This window comes from Lissotriton helveticus, chromosome 12 (genome assembly GCF_964261635.1).
Source record: "Lissotriton helveticus chromosome 12, aLisHel1.1, whole genome shotgun sequence".
NCBI classification, from domain to species: domain Eukaryota; kingdom Metazoa; phylum Chordata; class Amphibia; order Caudata; family Salamandridae; genus Lissotriton; species Lissotriton helveticus.
In genome coordinates this window covers 5,173,544-5,191,374 of record NC_136073.1, presented here as the reverse complement: position 1 = coordinate 5,191,374, position 17,831 = coordinate 5,173,544, and positions in this window count along the sequence as shown.

Genomic DNA, 17,831 nt, shown 5'->3' with positions numbered 1-17,831 from the left:
GGCTGATTTCTCGAGGAGTGTCGCTACTTCTTTCTTTAACCTTTGTAGCTGGTGACTTGACGTTGACATCGGAGGAACGGGTGGAGGTAGACGATGGAAACGAAGACAGTACCCATTCTGCAGCGTAGACAACACCCATTGATCTTTTGTAATGGCCTGCCACTCTGTCCTGTGATGCGCAATGCTTCCCCCCACTGGAGTGGACAACGGCGCTGGGGGAAGTGAAGACTCATTGCTTCTGCTGAGATTTATTGAAGTTGTTGCCTTGTCGCTGATTCCCATTGCCTTTGGAATTGCGCTTGCCTTTGTATTGCGACTTTTGTTGACCTTGCTGGTTCTGGCCCTTCTGCCAGTGAGGGGTTTGAACCCTCTGCTTCGAAGAGCCCTTGTTGTCCGAACGGAATTTCTTACGGAATTCCTTCTTCTTTTCAAGCCCCACGGCTTTGAGGGTGTCTAACTCAGTCTTCATCCTCTGCATCTCCTCATCAGCACTCGCTCCAAAGAGAGACTTGCCTGAAAAGGGAAGATTCAGAATCCTGGCTTGAGCCTCGGGTTTCAATGCTGTAAGGCGCAACCATGAGGATCTCCTCGCTGTGATTCCATGCGCATAACCATGCGCAGCCAGCGTTGCTCCATCTGCCGCCGCTCCTATCATCTGATTGGAGACTTGACCGCCCTCCAACAGAATCTCCTCAAAGTCCTTCCTATCTTCCGGAGGAAGTTTATCAGAAAATCTCTGAAGTGAGTCCCACAGAGATCTATCATATCTGCCAAGCAGCGCTACCGCATTAGAGACCTTAAGAAAAGAAGCCGAGGTGTTACAAACTCTTCTCCCCCATGAGTCTTGCACCTTGCTGTCCTTATCCGGCGGTACTGTGGATGAAGAAGCTACCGCATTGGATTTTCTAGCCGCCGCAATGATTACTGAATCAGGCGGGGGATCAGATTTGAGGAACAAAGGATCCTCATCAGGAGGACGATACTTTTTGAGAATTCTAGCTGGGACGGACTTCACCGTCGCCGGAGTCAGGAAGACTTCATTCACTGGGTCCATTATACCCGGAACCAACTGCAACAAAGGTTTGGGTGTCGTTCTATGCTGTAGGGTTTCAAATATGACCGTCGTCTTGATCTGCGGAGCAGTCATAGGCACTCCTAGCTTCAGGGCTCCCCTGCCCAAGATGTCCTGGAACGAGAAGATATCCTCAGTTGGAGATATCCTCGAGCGTGGACTGTTCGTCAAGGTCGGAGAGTAATCCCTGTGAGAACGGTTCCTCGAAGAACCTGAAGAGCTACGGGTCCTCCTGGATCTAGATCTTCTACTTGAACGCGTTCTAGAAGGAGATCTATCTCTGTGACAAGATTTTTTCGCTTTTGAATGTCTAGAACGAGACTGTTCCTTGCGGGGAAGAGCCTGGTCTCGATATGCCTTTAGCCGATCTGCCATCGCCTTGTCCTCGGCCCAGTGGTGAAGGGGTCTATTCCACCTTGGAGAAAGATGAATAGAAGGAGATTTGTGAGTGGGATCCTTCACAGGTGAACGTGGCCGTGGAGGTTGATCCACTTGATCCTGTTGCGATCCTGCAGGGGACTTGGATCTCTCCCTATGTGAACCGCTGTTTCGTCCATTCGAGGATCCGCCACTGTGAGATGATGAGGAGGACGAGGATCGGCTCCTTTGAGATCTAGAGGAAGATCCCGACCGAGATCTCTTTTCTGCGACCCTCCTTTTCTTGGCAGGAGGTTCATGTACTGGAGATTGTCCCACCTCCGCAGCCGATGCCGATCCTGGAGAACCGAATTGAGACCGAGACTGGTCCAATGGTTCACCTTCCTTCTCCTGCAGCACCTGCCTCAAAGGCGACCTCTCCCGTGATCTTGTAGGAGTGATGCTCACTGGCTGGGAAACGCTCTGTTCTCTGGCTCTCCGCTGATCCATAGACAGTGGCTGCATCGACGCCGAGCGCTGAGCTGATATACGCTCTCTCGACGTCGACCGCGGTTTCCTCGACACCGATCCCTTCGGCATAGAGCATCTCGCCGTTGAAGGACGTCCACTCGACGACGACTGAGGCTGCTTCGACGCCGATCGCCTGTACTCTGTCGGCGACGGGGTGTGTCTCGAGGCCGAATGTCGCTTGCTTGAATGCGACGGAGGCTGCCTCGACGTCGAACGCCATTGATCGGGCGTCGACGTGGGCTGCTTCGACGTCGATCGACTATGTGTCGACGAAGGCTCCCTCGACGCCGAACGACCATGACTAGTCGTCGACGGAGGAGCACTCGACGCCGAACGCCGGTGGCCTGGCGTCGACGGAGAAAGCTTTGACGTCGCAGCATGACGATGCTGCTTCGACGTCATGTGGCTCGCCGTCGAACTCTTCCGCTTCGACGGTGACCTATCCCTCGACGCTGTCTGTAGCGGAGGTACCTTGGATGTTGACGCTGAAGACATCTTCTTCGTCACCGTCGACGCCGAATGCGAATCGGTCGGGGCTTCCTTCGACGTCGACCGCGCCTTCCGACTTTTCTGCTTCTTGGGAGATCTTCCTCTCTCAGAAAGCCCATAAACACGAATTCTCTCACTTTCCTTAAGAGTTCTGGTTGATAAAACCTGGCAGTGTTCACAGGTTTTCGAGGAATGAGAAGCTGGTAGGCACAGGATACACACTGAATGAGTGTCAGTCTTGGCCATCTTCCTTCCACATGAAGGGCACTTGTCAAAGAGAGAAGGCATCTTTGACAGAAAAATCACCTTTTTTAAGCCTAAAAAAGGTAGCAGTAACACCCTAAGTCCAAAAGACGTCGAGTGAAAGCAAAAAATTGTAGATAACAAGAATATTTTTTGACAAAAAGCCAAAAAGAAAAGGGAGCTGTTTCACCAGGGTCCTGACTGAAGGAGCCGGAAAGAACAACTGACCTAACTGTCACCCCTGAGGCATGATGGGAAGCCCGGGGTCATGGCTGCCTTAAAGGCACGGTGCCAGTTTTTTTGTTGAAAATGGTTTCATTTTCTATGCTATTGTTTTGCAATGCAGCCTGAGGGCTAACAATGTCTAATTACAAGCAATTTTCAGGATTTATGAGTGGTCTACTCATTAAAACACAAAGTTCAAAGGTTATTTGACCTGATGTGTTTTTCTTTTGCTTTTCTTGCTAATTGCAGTGCATGTATATGTGTTTACATTGTTTTAGCCTCAGTTATGGAGCTGCATTGGTGTGAGAAAAATAATATATGTACATACATATATGTGGAGCGAGATATATGTGTTTTTTACATATATATTTTTATATTGTTTCCGGGGTCCCGCACATGGGCGGGAATATTCAGTGCTTATGACTATTGATGAGGATCCCCTGGAAGAAAAATACACATTTAGCCTGAGACTCCCCACTCTTTGGAGCTGAACCCCATCCTGATATCGTTTACTAGACTCCACTCTTACTGGAGCCCTAGTGTGCTTCTAGGCTGGAATCCTACGGGCTCTCACACCTGCATATGTCACTACATCCAAGACTGCTTCCACATTGTCTCTGCTGCTTGCCACACTGTCCAGACATTGACATAAAAGCATCCACAGGGCTAGTTCTGGGGGGTCCTGGTGGAACTGCGGGTTGAAATGCAGATGATTGGAATGCTGCAGGTTGAAATGTTGCGGATTAGAATGTTAATGGTTGGAAAGCTGCTGTTTGGAATGCTGACGGTTGAAATGTTGCAGGTTGGAATGCTGATGGTTGGAGAGCTGCTGTTTGGAATGCAGATGTTTGGAATGCTGATGGTTGGAATGCTGATGGTTGGAATGTTGATGGTTAGAATGCTGATGGTTGGAATGTTGATGGTTGGAATGCTGATGATTGGAATGCTGCAGGTTGAAATGTTGCAGGTTGGAATGTTGATGGTTGGAAAGCTGCTGTTTGTAATACAGATGATTGGAATCCTGCAGGTTGGAATGCTGCAAGCTGGAATAGTTTGGAAAGCTGATGGTTGCGCTGACAGTATCCTTTGGCAGTGCTCAGTCCTGTTTGTTGTTCCTGATAGCTCCCAAAAGCTGTGCAATAGTTTGCGGCTTTAGTTCCAGGTTTGGGCTGACAGCTTCAGCAGCCATGGAAGATAGTTCCAGACGCCGGGTCTAACAGTTCCAGGAGGGAGCACTGGAAGCTGAGACGTTGGTTGCTGGTGAATTGTTTGTATTGAACATTTCTGACTTTAAAACATTTAAATAAAAAAACAGAATATACATCAATGTAAACAATTCTGCCAAATAGAACTTATAATTTTTACACAAAGTAAAATCAATCTTTCAGTAGTTTTACCCCTAGGGCAGCATGTCCAATTAGAGAGCTTGAAATACCATGTCTCATCGTTCAATTATAATGCATTTCACAGGAATGAAGACAGTTACATAAAACAACATCAACATTCAGGTTTGTTTAATTACAGACTGCAATACATTGTGTGTATTTTGAAGAACACAGGCAACATGTTGACGTATCTCAACTCAATGTTAATGTTTTTAAATGTTTCATTTTTATCTTGACTGGACTTTCACACATTGTGCATCTCATTACTGTCACCATAAAGGACTGTAGAATATTTTAGATATGTTTGGTGCAAGTTCAGACCTATTAATGGTCAATGTGACATACATTCCACTACATTGTAAACATTAATCATTCTGTGACAACTTCTGAACTTTCCATGAAGCTGTTTACATTCATAACTTGCAGTTACAGAAAGACCTATTCAATAATAGTGGACATTTTCTTCAAAGTTTGTGCATAAACATTACGCATTTCTGTCTCTGTCTCACATCAACCCCGAGACGAATCCTCCAATGGTTTTTGGTAACTACAAATATAGACTTTAAAGGGCTCGGTGGAGCGGGAATGGAAGGATGGGGAGCTTGAACGCTAAAAGCACCTCAGCTGAAGCAGGTTCTACCTGCTCCTATCCAGTTTCCCTCTCCCCCAACAATTGTGGAGATCCTTGTAGCATAGTTGGATTTAGTTCATGCATCCAAGGACCACATAGAAATCCTGGCCAAGAAGTGCCAGATACACACACTAGCAACTGGTGACATTCGGCGAAACTGAGGCAAGTTTTTGACACTTTATGCAAAGTGGTGTTAAACCGCTTTGGGGGTGGATACAGCCGGGAGGTTAGCAGGAAACATGGGTTTTGGGGGATTCTGTGTTCATGGAGAGAGAACTTCTCTTCCAACCAAAGCCATTGCTGTAAAGGTCGCAAAGTTAATAAACTATTTTAATGTGGGAGCTCGAGGCAATATTGTATGGTTCAATAGTAGGTATCTTATTTACAGCTCGCTTCCTAAATTCTTTTTCCTATTCTCTCTTGGTCAGGGATAGGAAATTGTAAGAAAAACATGCAACTTTTTCACCTTTATTGTAAATTCCGGCCCGGAGGCGGAGCTTGCGGCCCAGAGTTGGAGATTTCAGCATGGCAAAAATCCCCACCTCCGAGCCGGAAGCTCCGCCTCCGGGCCGGAAGCTCCGCCTCCGGGCCGGATTTTACTCCCCGATTTCGGACTTAGAGTTAGTAGTCTTAAATCTATTCTGTGAATACCGAAAGTAGTAAGTTTATTCTGTGAATCCCGAAAGTAGTAAGTGCATTCTGTGAATACCAAATAGTAGTAAGTTTAGGATTTAGTCTTAAGTTCATTCTGTGAATCGGGCCCATAGGTTATAAACGGCCTCCACATCACCCCTTACAGCCGTCCCTGTCCTCCAAATTGTATTTAAACATTTTGCAATATGTTAAAAACTGATTCCACTTTACCCGGTGCACCACCCTTCAAAAGACCCAGGCCGAATAACAGCTGCACATAGCAGGTGCACTGTATGAGTGGCTGTGGGGCGTGATACCCATAATGCACTTGCGTTATGGTATCTGTTGGCCCATCTAAGATATGAGATCTCCGTAATAGTCATACTTCTAAGAATAAACTTGGAAATTCTTAAAGTGGCCAAGAACAGTTTAAGGTATCTGCGGATATTGATAACTGCCCCCGGCGCATTCTCCTTTGTTTGGGCTGAGGGCATGGAAGAGCTCTCACTGGGGGGATCGCTTTCCTGATCAATCTCCAAGTGAAAGACATAGTGACGGCATTCATGCTTCTTTAGTATTTCAATTGTGTAATATATTGTCCTAACAATCAACAAGAACGTAGTAACCTGGAGCTAAATCACCCTTCTCTCTCAGGTGGTTTCAAGATATTCCTTTTCGTGCTGCTCTTGTGATAAACAAAAAAAAAAAGGGATTTCCCGTGAAGACGGCCTTTAAGTTGCTTTTAGTCAACCAATGGCTTTTGCTCTGTCCCTGGATATTGCTGAAGCCTTACAGCTTTCTGCGGCCAAAGCCTGCAGTGGTCTGAGAATTTGTTGGGTTCTTGGAGAGTTCCATGCCCTTGGAGACTGCGTCACCGTGATACCCAGTACTGGACGCCAGTGGGACGCCTGCACTTCAATGTGTCACTAGATCCCAGGTTTGCACCGGATCTCCCACTCTGATACGTGTTGCTAGATCCTCGCCCTTCGATACCGATCAATAGATCCCCAAGCCTAATACTCATCACGAGATCCCAGAATTAACCCCATCCATATGTTGCTGGATTCCACGTTTTCTCACACCAGATATGTCAACAGTTGCTAATTATGTTCATATCTGTCACTAGATCCCAGGTGCGCCCAACCCTGATCTCTCTGCGTAGGTGCAGCTCACCTTCTACTACTAGATATAGCGTATACTCCCACAGGGGCCAGCGCTACATTAACACCGCTGCGGACAGCGGCCTCCCACTGACACCACAAGACGGAGACCGATTGCAACGGATGGTCTCAAAAACAACCTTGCTGTTAGTAGTCCAGAAGTGACCAATTGACAAATACACATTTAGCCTGAGACTCCCCAGTCCTTGGAGCCGAACCCCATCCTGATATCGTTTACTAGACTCCACTCTTACTGGAGCCCTAGTGTGCTTCTACGCTGGCATCCTACGGGTTCTCACACCTGCATATTTCACTGCATCCAAGACTGCTTCACCAGTCTCTCTGCTGCTTGCCGCACTGTCCAGACACTGACATAAAAGTATCCACAGTGATAGTTCTGGGGGGTCCTGGTGGAACTGCGGGTTGGAATGCTGATGGTTGGAATGCTGCAGGTTGGAATGCTGTTGTTTGGAATGATGATGGTTGGAATGCTGCAGGTTGGAATGCTGTTGTTTGGAATGATGATGGTTGGAATGCTGATGGTTGGAATGATGATGGTTGGAATGCTGATGGTTGGAATGATAATGGTTGGAAAGCTGTTGTTTGGAATGATGATGGTTGGAATGATGATGGTTGGAATGTTGATGGTTGCACTGATAGTATCCTTTGGCAGTGCTTAGTACCCTTTTGTTAAAAGCTGTGCAATAGTTCACGGCTTTAGTTCCAGGTTTGGGCTGACAGCTTCAGCAGCCATGGAAGAGAGTTCCGGAAGCCAGGTCTAACAGTTCCAGGAGGTAGCACTGGACGCTGAGACGTTGGTTGCTGGTGGCAGTTTTAGTGAGTGTTCATTGCTGTGATTGTGGTATGGAGCTGGTACGGGGTAGCACTGCTAGTTCTGGGTTGAAGTTTGGTGAGTCGGTGTGGTAACACCAGTGGTTCCTGCGATGTACGCCAAGGTTGCCTGTATGAGAGAAGAGAAAAAAATACAAGATACCATAAGGAGAGAAAAGGAGGAGCAGAAAAGAAACAGCAATGAGCCTGACCTGTAAAGTGGCGGATGGGACATAAAATGACGAGTAACATAATTGGGCCATCAACACAAAGACCGGATTAGTCACACCAGGTGCAACTCAACTCACAAACATCAACTTCCAGCCACATCCAAATGGCTGCCTCAAAAATTAAACAAACACTAAGAGACCATCTCTGCACCGTGCAGGTACAAAGAGAGCACGTCACACATGAATCTATGTGAAAATAAAGAATGATATAATGAAAAATACTACAAAGTTGACTCATAATGACTAACGAACATCGGAGAATGCCAAAAGGATCAAAATGCAAATCTAAACCTGAACCCGTGCACTGCCCTTGCTGCAATTTCAAACATTATAATTACGGGTTTATTGTCATATTTTACAAATATCAAACCATTTAAACTTTCAATGTTCTTTATTTTTTAATACGTTCATCTGAGCTAAATCTTAATTTTGAATTAGTTATTACCTATCTATTTTTATGTCAAGCCCAGGCAGCACTTGGCTGTCTCTTCGAGACATGCTGTATTCACTTTGTGGGCTTACAACCCGCCCATTGCCTTTTTATTAGTTACTTCGATTGTCCTTTAAAAAGGCTTGCTTGCTATTGGTTAATCTTTCCACTTTGTCCCTCCTTGTCATTTGCTCCCTCCCACAGAGCTGCACCTAACTACTTGTATCTTTCCATTTTGGTGTTTACCTGTTCATTTTGGGGCACTATTTTTTTATTCATTTCCTGTCCATGTTTGGCGAAGCTTCCCTTTTCATTTGCAGAGCATTCTCACTCCGAGCTCCACTCTGCTTTTGTAAACAGGCCTGTAAATCTTAATCTTATCTCGTCACATTTGACGAGCATTCAAAGACCGAGAACAAATGTCAGACGCTGTTTTCAAAGGGCATCTCTTCCGTGTCTCCGCCTCCTCCCTCATTGCTGCTTGTTTATTTCATTAAGAGCACTTCACGGGAGTTGCTGCACTCTTGTTAATGACAGTGGCTGCTTGTTGCGCCATATACTTGTTGATCATTTGCTGTTGCGGTGCACAACATGCATTTTTAAAGCACACTGGCTGCTCAAGGTGATGCTCACTTTATTTAATATTCGAGGTTACAGTGCGCCACGTTCATCTTTAATTACAGTGGCTGCTTGTGGCGCCACACGCTGATTGGTTATTTTTTATACAGTCGCTTTGAGTTCGAAGCGTCACTCATTGAAATTTATGGCTCTCAGCTGCTCATCTCTCTTAATCTTGGCTACACCAATAACAATAAAAGAATGTCAGGGGTTACACTGCCAGTTTGCTGAGGCATGTTAACACCTTACACTCATCCTCCGAGAAAGGTTCTGGTTGCCACAGCGGAGATGTGGGTGGGGTGGAGGGAGTTCCTGTCTCTGAGATACGCTGGCCCAGATTGCTGCCACACATCACATCCACACAGTTAACACAGAATCATCTGCGTATAAGAGGCCCGGGAGGGGGCAAGAGCTGGCCGCCGAGTAGGAGCTCTCTTGCAAGTGCTCCAGGGTAGGGGATCACTGCATCGGACAATATCCCTCGTTTTACCCGCCATCCACCCGTTTCCGTCGACTTACAAGCACCACTACAAGTAACTAGATTGCATTAAGAAAAGAAAATATTTTCCACTTACCTGGACGACGCTCTACACCGATACGACCGGGACCTTCCTGCCTCATCGACCCCCTCCGGGCTGGGCACCTCGAGGACGCAGGCCACGGGCTTCTCCTTCCAGGACTTCTCCACCTCGAATATATGATAATACAACGCTTACCTGTACCACGCATGGCTTTACCACGCGTATTTTACTACGCATGTGTCTTTACCACGCAGCATTTGAGCACGCAAGACTATACTCCGCCATATTTACGTTACGATAACCAGCGTCAAAACACGTCTTTCAAAATTGAGATAGGACTTCTATGTGGACGTACACGCCACGTCGTTGTTGAGGCTCTTTCCTTTCTCTCCTTTGGCACTGAATAGCGGTTTTTTTTCTAAACTTTTCTTTTTTTTTTTAAATCCGCTTGTTTTTTAGGGGGGAGACCCCCCCAACCCCCCCTTTTTATTGTCCCTTTCACCTAATGATATACACGCAGGATGAAGGAACGAAGACTGGAAGCAATGAAGCTTGCGTTGTAAAAACGTTCGTGGAATGCACCCGCGGTGAAAATACGTTTGCGTGGTAAGTGACTCGTTGTAAACGTAAGGCGTGGTAATGCGTTCGTGGTAAATGATGTTTCCCCTCCACCTCGCCGTTCGCGCTGGAGACCCGACGCTCCTCCTGGCCTCTGACCGCCCAACGATTAATCCGCCTGCAGGGGTCCGGCCTGGATTGCCACGGAGACCTTAAAAGTGGGTCTGTGCTCTCTGCTCAGAGGCTGTGTGTGCTGGGCCCCCCGTCGCATCAGGGATGCAGCTCTGTTCCGATGAGCCGCACGGAAGTTTTTCCCCTGCTCCATGCCGCCTCCCTGCTGATAAATGTGCCGCTTGTTTCTCTCCTCCTGCGGTAGGCCAACGATTGACCAGTGACGACCGACCCAGCTGCTGTTTTGTTTAGATCTCCTTCGGCAGAAAATGGCAGCATCTTCCTAATCTTCCTAATTGCCACAGAGTGCCTGGGAGTACACTGCTCATCTCCGCTTCCTCCGAGTGCCTGCGATCTGCGAGGCGCCTTCGAACGTTCTAGCGCTCCTGCTCCTGCTCCTTGCGTGGCTTGCCCAGTTCACCGCACAGTTCTCCAGGCCCAGTTCACTGCCATGATGCTGGATACTGATGACCCGACTGCCCGACCAACATCTGATTGTGCGATGACCCCCCACCGGATAAAATTGCTATTGGTGTGTTGATCCCACACCGACACAAGGTGAGGCCGGCCTCCCCTGCGCTGCCTTGTCACAGCTCAGCGCTTCAGAACCGGCATTGCTCCCGCTCTCCCCAACACGCCTCAGCTCACTTGACTTGGCTCACGAGATCGGCTGACTGGTTTCCGAGCGGAGATTGCAGGCTGAGCTTTGAAACTCAGCACCGGCACCAAGCGCGGCCTTCCTCGCCAAGCCCTGAAATGCCGTAGGGGCATATTACCAACCAATAGAGATACTTTTTGTCTCTAACTTGTTTAGAGACAAAAATTATCGCCGCAAATCGGCGATTTTTATCGCAGATAAACCTTGCTATTAGCAAGGTTTATCGCAAATGCGATAAAAAACGGCCGCAATGCATGAATATCGCTGAAAAGTCAGCGATATTCATGCATTATCGAGCAAATGCTCTTAGCCATGTTATCCACCCCCCATTTGATAACATGGCTAAGAACTGCTCAGGGCAGGTGTTAGCTTTTGGAGATATTCGCGCTTAGCGCGAATATCTCCAAAAGTTGGTAATAGGAGATAGCGATGTTAGCGACTGTTTCCAGTCGCTAACATCTTGGCACGCCCACTTTGCATGTCATTAGTGATAAATATCACTGACACGCAAAGCGGGGCCCAAGATGGTCACTATCTCCTATTAGCTGTTGCTAACTGGTGTTAGCGACAGCTAGGTAATAGGGAGATAATTTTATCTCCGCTTTCTTGGCTTTTAAAGCCAAAAAAGCGGAGATAAAGCCCCTTGATAATATGCCCCTTAGTAATTGTGGGGCATATTATCAAGGGGGCTTATCTCCGCTTTTTTGGCTTTAAAAGCCAAGAAAGCGGAGATAAAATTATCTCCCTATTACCAAGCTGTCGCTAACACCAGTTGGCGACAGCTAATAGGAGATAGCGACCATCTTGGGCCCCGCTTTGCATGTCAGTGATATTTATCACTAATGATATGCAAAGTGGGCGTGCCAAGATGTTAGCGACTGGAAACAGTCGCTAACATCGCTATCTCCTATTACCAACTTTTGGAGATATTCGCGCTAAGCGTGAATATCTCCAAAAACTAACACCTGCCCTGAGCAGTTCTTAGCCATGTTATCCAATGGGAGGTGGATAACATGGCTAAGAGCATTTGCTCGATAATGCATGAATATCGCTGACTTTTCAGCGATATTCATGCATTGCCGCCGTTTTTTATCGCATTTGCGATAAACCTTGCTAATAGCAAGGTTTATCTGCGATAAAAATCGCCGATGTGCGGCGATAATTTTTGTCTCTAAACAAGTTAGAGACAAAAATTATCGCTAGTTGTTGGTAATATGCCCCTGAATTGTTTAACTCAAGAGAAGACACTTTCTGGGAGCGCTGATTTTAAATTTTAAATTGGGGGTTTATATTTATAGTGGCAGGCCAGGTGGAATTCCAGGAGCGAAACCACGCTGACTTGAATGGACTAGTAACAGCTACACCGAAATTGCGTGATCCAATCTAGCCGTACAAAATGGTGCCAAAACCAAGATTCTGACGACTTCGAGGCCCCTCAAGATGGACGCGTTGCCATTAGAATAACAACGCCACTTTTTCAACAGAAACACTCCTGATCTATTTTTCCTTTGAATTCTAAACTGCTCCCTTCCTTTAGCCTGGAGCTCCACCTTGTGGCCTAATCCTGAACTTCGTCCCCCTATATTTATTTTATCCTACATGTCCTGTTAATTTTTCGATCTGCCCCTCATATGCTTTTTATGGTTTTACTTTTGATGTTTCTAACTAGCGCCAGTTATAATATGTCTTATATGTTTCAACCTCGATACAACCTCCCATTCCTTTGCCTTCCTAGCCCTCTAGGTTTTCTCATCTGATCCCCTTCTTTACACTATGGCCCATGACCTCCTTTTGTGTATTTGTGCTATGATTATTTGATTCGCTGAACTGTTTTTAACAATGCACCCAACTTGAGAATCTGTGCAGTTTGAGGACCCGGTACTTTTGTTCCTGAGCCTAGCGATCCTCACCTTGTGTAGCTTTGCGGGGATTGATTGTTTGCTTTGCTGGGGATATTTCAACATTGCTTTAATTTTGCTCCCCCCATATGTAGCGGTGATGTGATTTGTTTGTTTTGCTGCACTTTATTCTGCTCACTTCCTTCGTACTTCACTTAACTCATATTCTCTTGACTCCAGCCCCTTTCTCTCATATCATCTCACTTTCCCTTTCTTTGTTCTTTTCCTCTGCCGAATTCTCCCCTTACCCTTTACCAACACTGCGTCCTTCCACTCCTCCCTTCCCAAGTCTCTCCCCCCACAGCCTCAACCCACTGCCCTCCCTTGACTACGCACGTGATTATCTGACTCTCCTCTCCCCTACATTTTCCTTTGCCCATTATGCCTCCTCTCAATATCCCCTCCCCCTCCCAGGATCTCTCTCTATCTAAACATGGTCCCAACTCCGGGTCCATTCCGTACCCCCCCCAATCTTTCTAAACACGCTAGAAAAAAACTCAAACACAACCTCCTCATTCGAAATCCTGAAACACTTATTGTTGACAACTACTACAGCCCAACTGCCCCCATTAAAACGAATTACATCTTCTACTCCAAACGCCACTCTAAATGGAAAAGCATTTTCACACAACATCTCCCAGTCACTAAAACGTCCAAAATACCCCATGGCGACAAACTTTCCACCACTCCCTCTCCATCCTTTTGTGGGGAAATCAACATCTCCATTTTTAAAACTGGTAACATCCTCATCCAAGCGGCCGTACCACATCTTAACACCTTTGAACTCCATTTCAGATCCTTGGCCATCCAACTATCTAATTCCACCAACAGCCTCCCATACTCTCCACCTCCTCTCTCCCCACTGACCCCGCCCCCCAGCCCACCTCTCCCGCCCCTGAACTTTCAACATCCAATGACACTATGCAAACGTTGTCACCCATCCCCTCTTTCCTCAGTATGACCCCCCCTCTCCCTTTGATCCTTTCCTCACCCCCTCACTCCCAATCCCCCTTGCACCCAATCAGCCCACCCATTCCCCTCCCTATTACTCCACCTTCATGGCCCTCTCTCACAGTCTCCCCTTCCATTCCTCCTCCAACCCCCCTCATTCCTCCTCTCCCAACTCATCCTCACTCACGCCGAATCACAATACTCCTCACCCAGATTCCCCTTCCATTTCTCCTCCATCCCCCCTCATTCCTCCCCTCCCAATTCAGCCTCACACCCTCTGAATCACACTACCCCACACCCTTCTTCTCCCAACTCATCCTCTCCCTCCCTGAACTATACTCTTCCCATTAGCTCCCCCCTCACTCCTACACCAATCCACAACTGTACCTGCTTGCTATCCCCAAACTTCTCATCCACAGAGGTCTCATCTCCCCTCTACCCCGACATGCCACTCCTTCTCCCTTTTAACTACAGCCCTCCCTGCTCTCCTGCCTGCATCTGCTCACTGCCTCCTCAGAGCAGACCCCCCTCTGCAGCTAACTCCGAACCCCATTTGTCCTCCTCCCCCCACACTCTATTTACCCCCACACTCTTATCTCAAACTCCCTTCGCAACATCGAACTTAACATCTCCACTCTTACCAGAGATCTCTCTCGTCTTAGGAACGATTTCCTCAACCTCAAATCCAGAGATCCCCGTCCCCGAAGATACAACGCTAGCCCCGGTCTAATAAACCCCACCACCTCCAAACCGTGGAAAACAACTCCCTTGCTTTGCCGGGCTCAAAGACCACTCCGCACCACTTGCACCCTCTCTCGCCGGGAGATCTCCGACCTTCAAAATTCCTACCCGCCATACTCATCAACCATGAACACGCCTCCCCCCTTCTCAAACATCCCCGTCATACTGGGGACTAGTCGTATTCCCCTCTCACCTGTCTCACCTAGACCCCCTCCTCATCTCACCTCCTTCCATGCCCTCCCATCTCCCAAACCCACTCCCAAACCCCTCACCTGCATGCTTGTTAACTGCCGCTCTGCTGCCCGACATGCCATAGAAATCTCTGAAACCATCCTTAGCAAATCCATCGACATCGCGTTCCTTACAGAATCCTGGCTTAATGACCACTCTACAAGCATTCTAGACCTACTCTCACCCCCGGGCTACTCCATCATTAGGAAAGATAGACCCATCCGAAAAGGCAGAGGTGTAGCTATCATCTTTAAAGACGAACTACAGCTCTCCCTTATCAATAACGCCGAATATGCCTCCTTTGAATACCTTGTAGCTGAACTCAAAATACAGGGTTCCCCCCCATCCGCCTTCACAATATATATAATCCGCCCTGAAACCAATGCCCATTCATTGACGAGCTATCTAACCTTCTTACCCAATCCTCAATTTCCAAATCTAAAAACATCTTCCTGGGAGACTTTAACCTCCATTGGAATGATACTAACGATCCCTCAATCTCCCTCCTCTCTGACCTTCTCGAAATTAATGACCTCAAACCGATCTGTCAGTCGCCAACCCATTCCAAAGGAGCCACCCTTGACGCTATCATAACCAGCAAAGATCTAGCCCTCCTATCTAACATCATTCCCATTGACTGGTCCGACCATCACCTTATCCTGTTCACCATAACCACCTCTGCCTCCCCCCCTCCTTCCAAAACTATTAAACCCATGAAACTGATCAGAAATCTCAGTCTTATCCCTCCCGACTTACTGGAATCCAAACTTCATGCCCAGCTTCTCCCTATCCCTCCCTCCCTTAACACGAATGAACTAACCGAACAATATAACAAAGCAGTCATTGTTACCCTTGACCTTATAGCCCCTCTCAAACTCAAAAAGCAAAGAAATATCCCCTCCAAATCATGGTTTAACACAGACCTTAATAATGAAAGACGTAGACTCAGACTGACTGAAAGATTATGGAGACAGCACCCCTCTCCTTCTAACCTGACCCGCCTCAGACTTGCTAGATCGTCCTATAAAAAACACATCTTTAGGCAAAAAACTTCCTTCTTCAGGTCACAACTAGATCGAGCTCAGAATAGGCCAAGAGAACTATTCAACATTGGGCACAATCAAACCGCTTTCACTCCCCATGTCCCACTGGCCTCGACGACTAGATGTGAAGAAATAGCTCTCTTTTTTTCAGACAAAATTAAACTTATTGAGCAATCCTTCCTCTCTACTGCGATCCCTACCACCAATCCAAACATCTCTCTTAATATCCCACCCTCCACCATAACTCCCCCTACACCCACTACTGCCCATCTAAACTCTGATCTCCCTCACCCCCCCTTGCCCTCCAATTTCCTTGACTCCAATCATCCTAACTCTCTTACTAAAAATAATGCCTCGTGGCTTAACTTCCAGCCTGTCACGGAAAGACACGTCTTTAACATAATTTCCAAACTCAAGCCTTCCTCCCACACCAAAGACCCTCTCCCCTCCAAACTTGTCCAAAACCTCAAACACATCATCACCCCTTCTTGGACCTCTATTATCAACAGCTCCCTTGCCACCGGCTGTGTCCCCACTTCATTGCAACTAGGCCAAATCACCCCCATTATGAAAAACCCTTTGGCAGACCCAAACGACCTCAATAACCTTCGTCCCATCTCCAACCTTCCCCTTCTTTCTAAAGCCTGGAAAAATGTGTCCTTCTCCAACTAGATAGACACATTGAACACTTTAACTTACTAGACCCCTTTCAATCTGGCTTTAGGAAAGGATGCAGCACGGAAACCGCCATGCTAAACATTGTTGACGGCATTCACCACTCACTCAACAATGGTGAATCTAGCCTGCTGATCCTCCTCGATCTCTCTGCAGCGTTTGATACTGTTAACCACTCTGCTCTTCTCAATGTTCTTAGAGAGCGATTCGGCCTAAATGGTACGACACACAAATGGTTTGTCTCATACCTACAACACCGTTCTCAACAAATCAAAATCCAAAATTGCCCATCTAACCCTACCTCCATCTCCTTAGGAGTTCCGCAAGGATCCATCCTCTCTACCCCTCTCTTTAACCTTTTCATGGAACCCCTCACACTCATTCTTAAACAAGCCGGGATCAACTACCATCTCTATGCCGACGACACCCAACTCTGTTATAAGATTAAAACCCATGCTGACATCCTTCACCTCAACAACACTCTCATCAAGATTCAAGCCTGGTTCCACAGTAACCACCTCAAACTCAACCCTAAAAAACTGAAATTATTATTTTTTCCCCTAAAGACAACCAGCTCCCCATTCAGAATTGGATCTCCGACCTTAACGCCCTCAACTGCTCCTTATCTTTGTCCTCCTCAGTCAAATCACTAGGGATCTCCCTTGACGACCTCCTAACCCTCAAGACACACATCAATAATAACTGTTCACTCTCCGCCACCTTAAGAAAATCAAGCCCTTCATCCTGATCGATGATTTCAAACTCGCAGTTCAATCTCTTGTTCTTGCTCGCATCGACTATGGTAATGCCAATCATCACCGGAATTCCCAAGATCCCCCTAGCACCTCTTAAATCTGTGCTTAACCTTGCAGCTAGGCTTACCTCAGACTGCAAGCGATTCGACCACATATCCCCTGCCCTTAAAACCCTTAAATGGCTCCCCATTGAAGGTAGATCCACTTATAAAACAGCCTGCATTACACACAAAATTCTCCATCAGAATACACCGACCTACCTCGCTAACAAACTCACTAAAGCCGGTTGCTCCCGTTTCTTGAGAAGTACTAACAACCTCCTTCTTATCCCCCCCCTTCTAAAAAAGAAAACCACCCAGTCTCGATCCTTTTCCAGCAACGCTCCTTGCATTTGGAATGCCCTTCCAACTGACCTTCGCTGCAACCCTTCCTACTCTAGTTTCAAAAAAGAACTCAAACTACATCTCCTCAATAAATACTGGGGACCCTAATCCATATCTGTTCTCTTCCACTGGCTACATCTGTCCGACCCTAGATGCATTCGCCCTCCCTTTTTAGGTTTCGCTGGAGGGCGGAGCTCTTAGCTCCGCCTCCAGAGAAATCTCTTGATTTCAGTAAGGACTCTGGAATACGCCCCCCTGTCCCATTGGCTAGCTCCATAAATGGAGGCTAGCCATTGGAACAGAGATCTGTCCGTGCTGCCCCTGTGGACTAAGGCGCTGGACGTCTCTCACCCATTGAAGCTTCCTGAGACCTACCCCTCTCACCACCCTCGTCTGACTCGTCCCTACAGG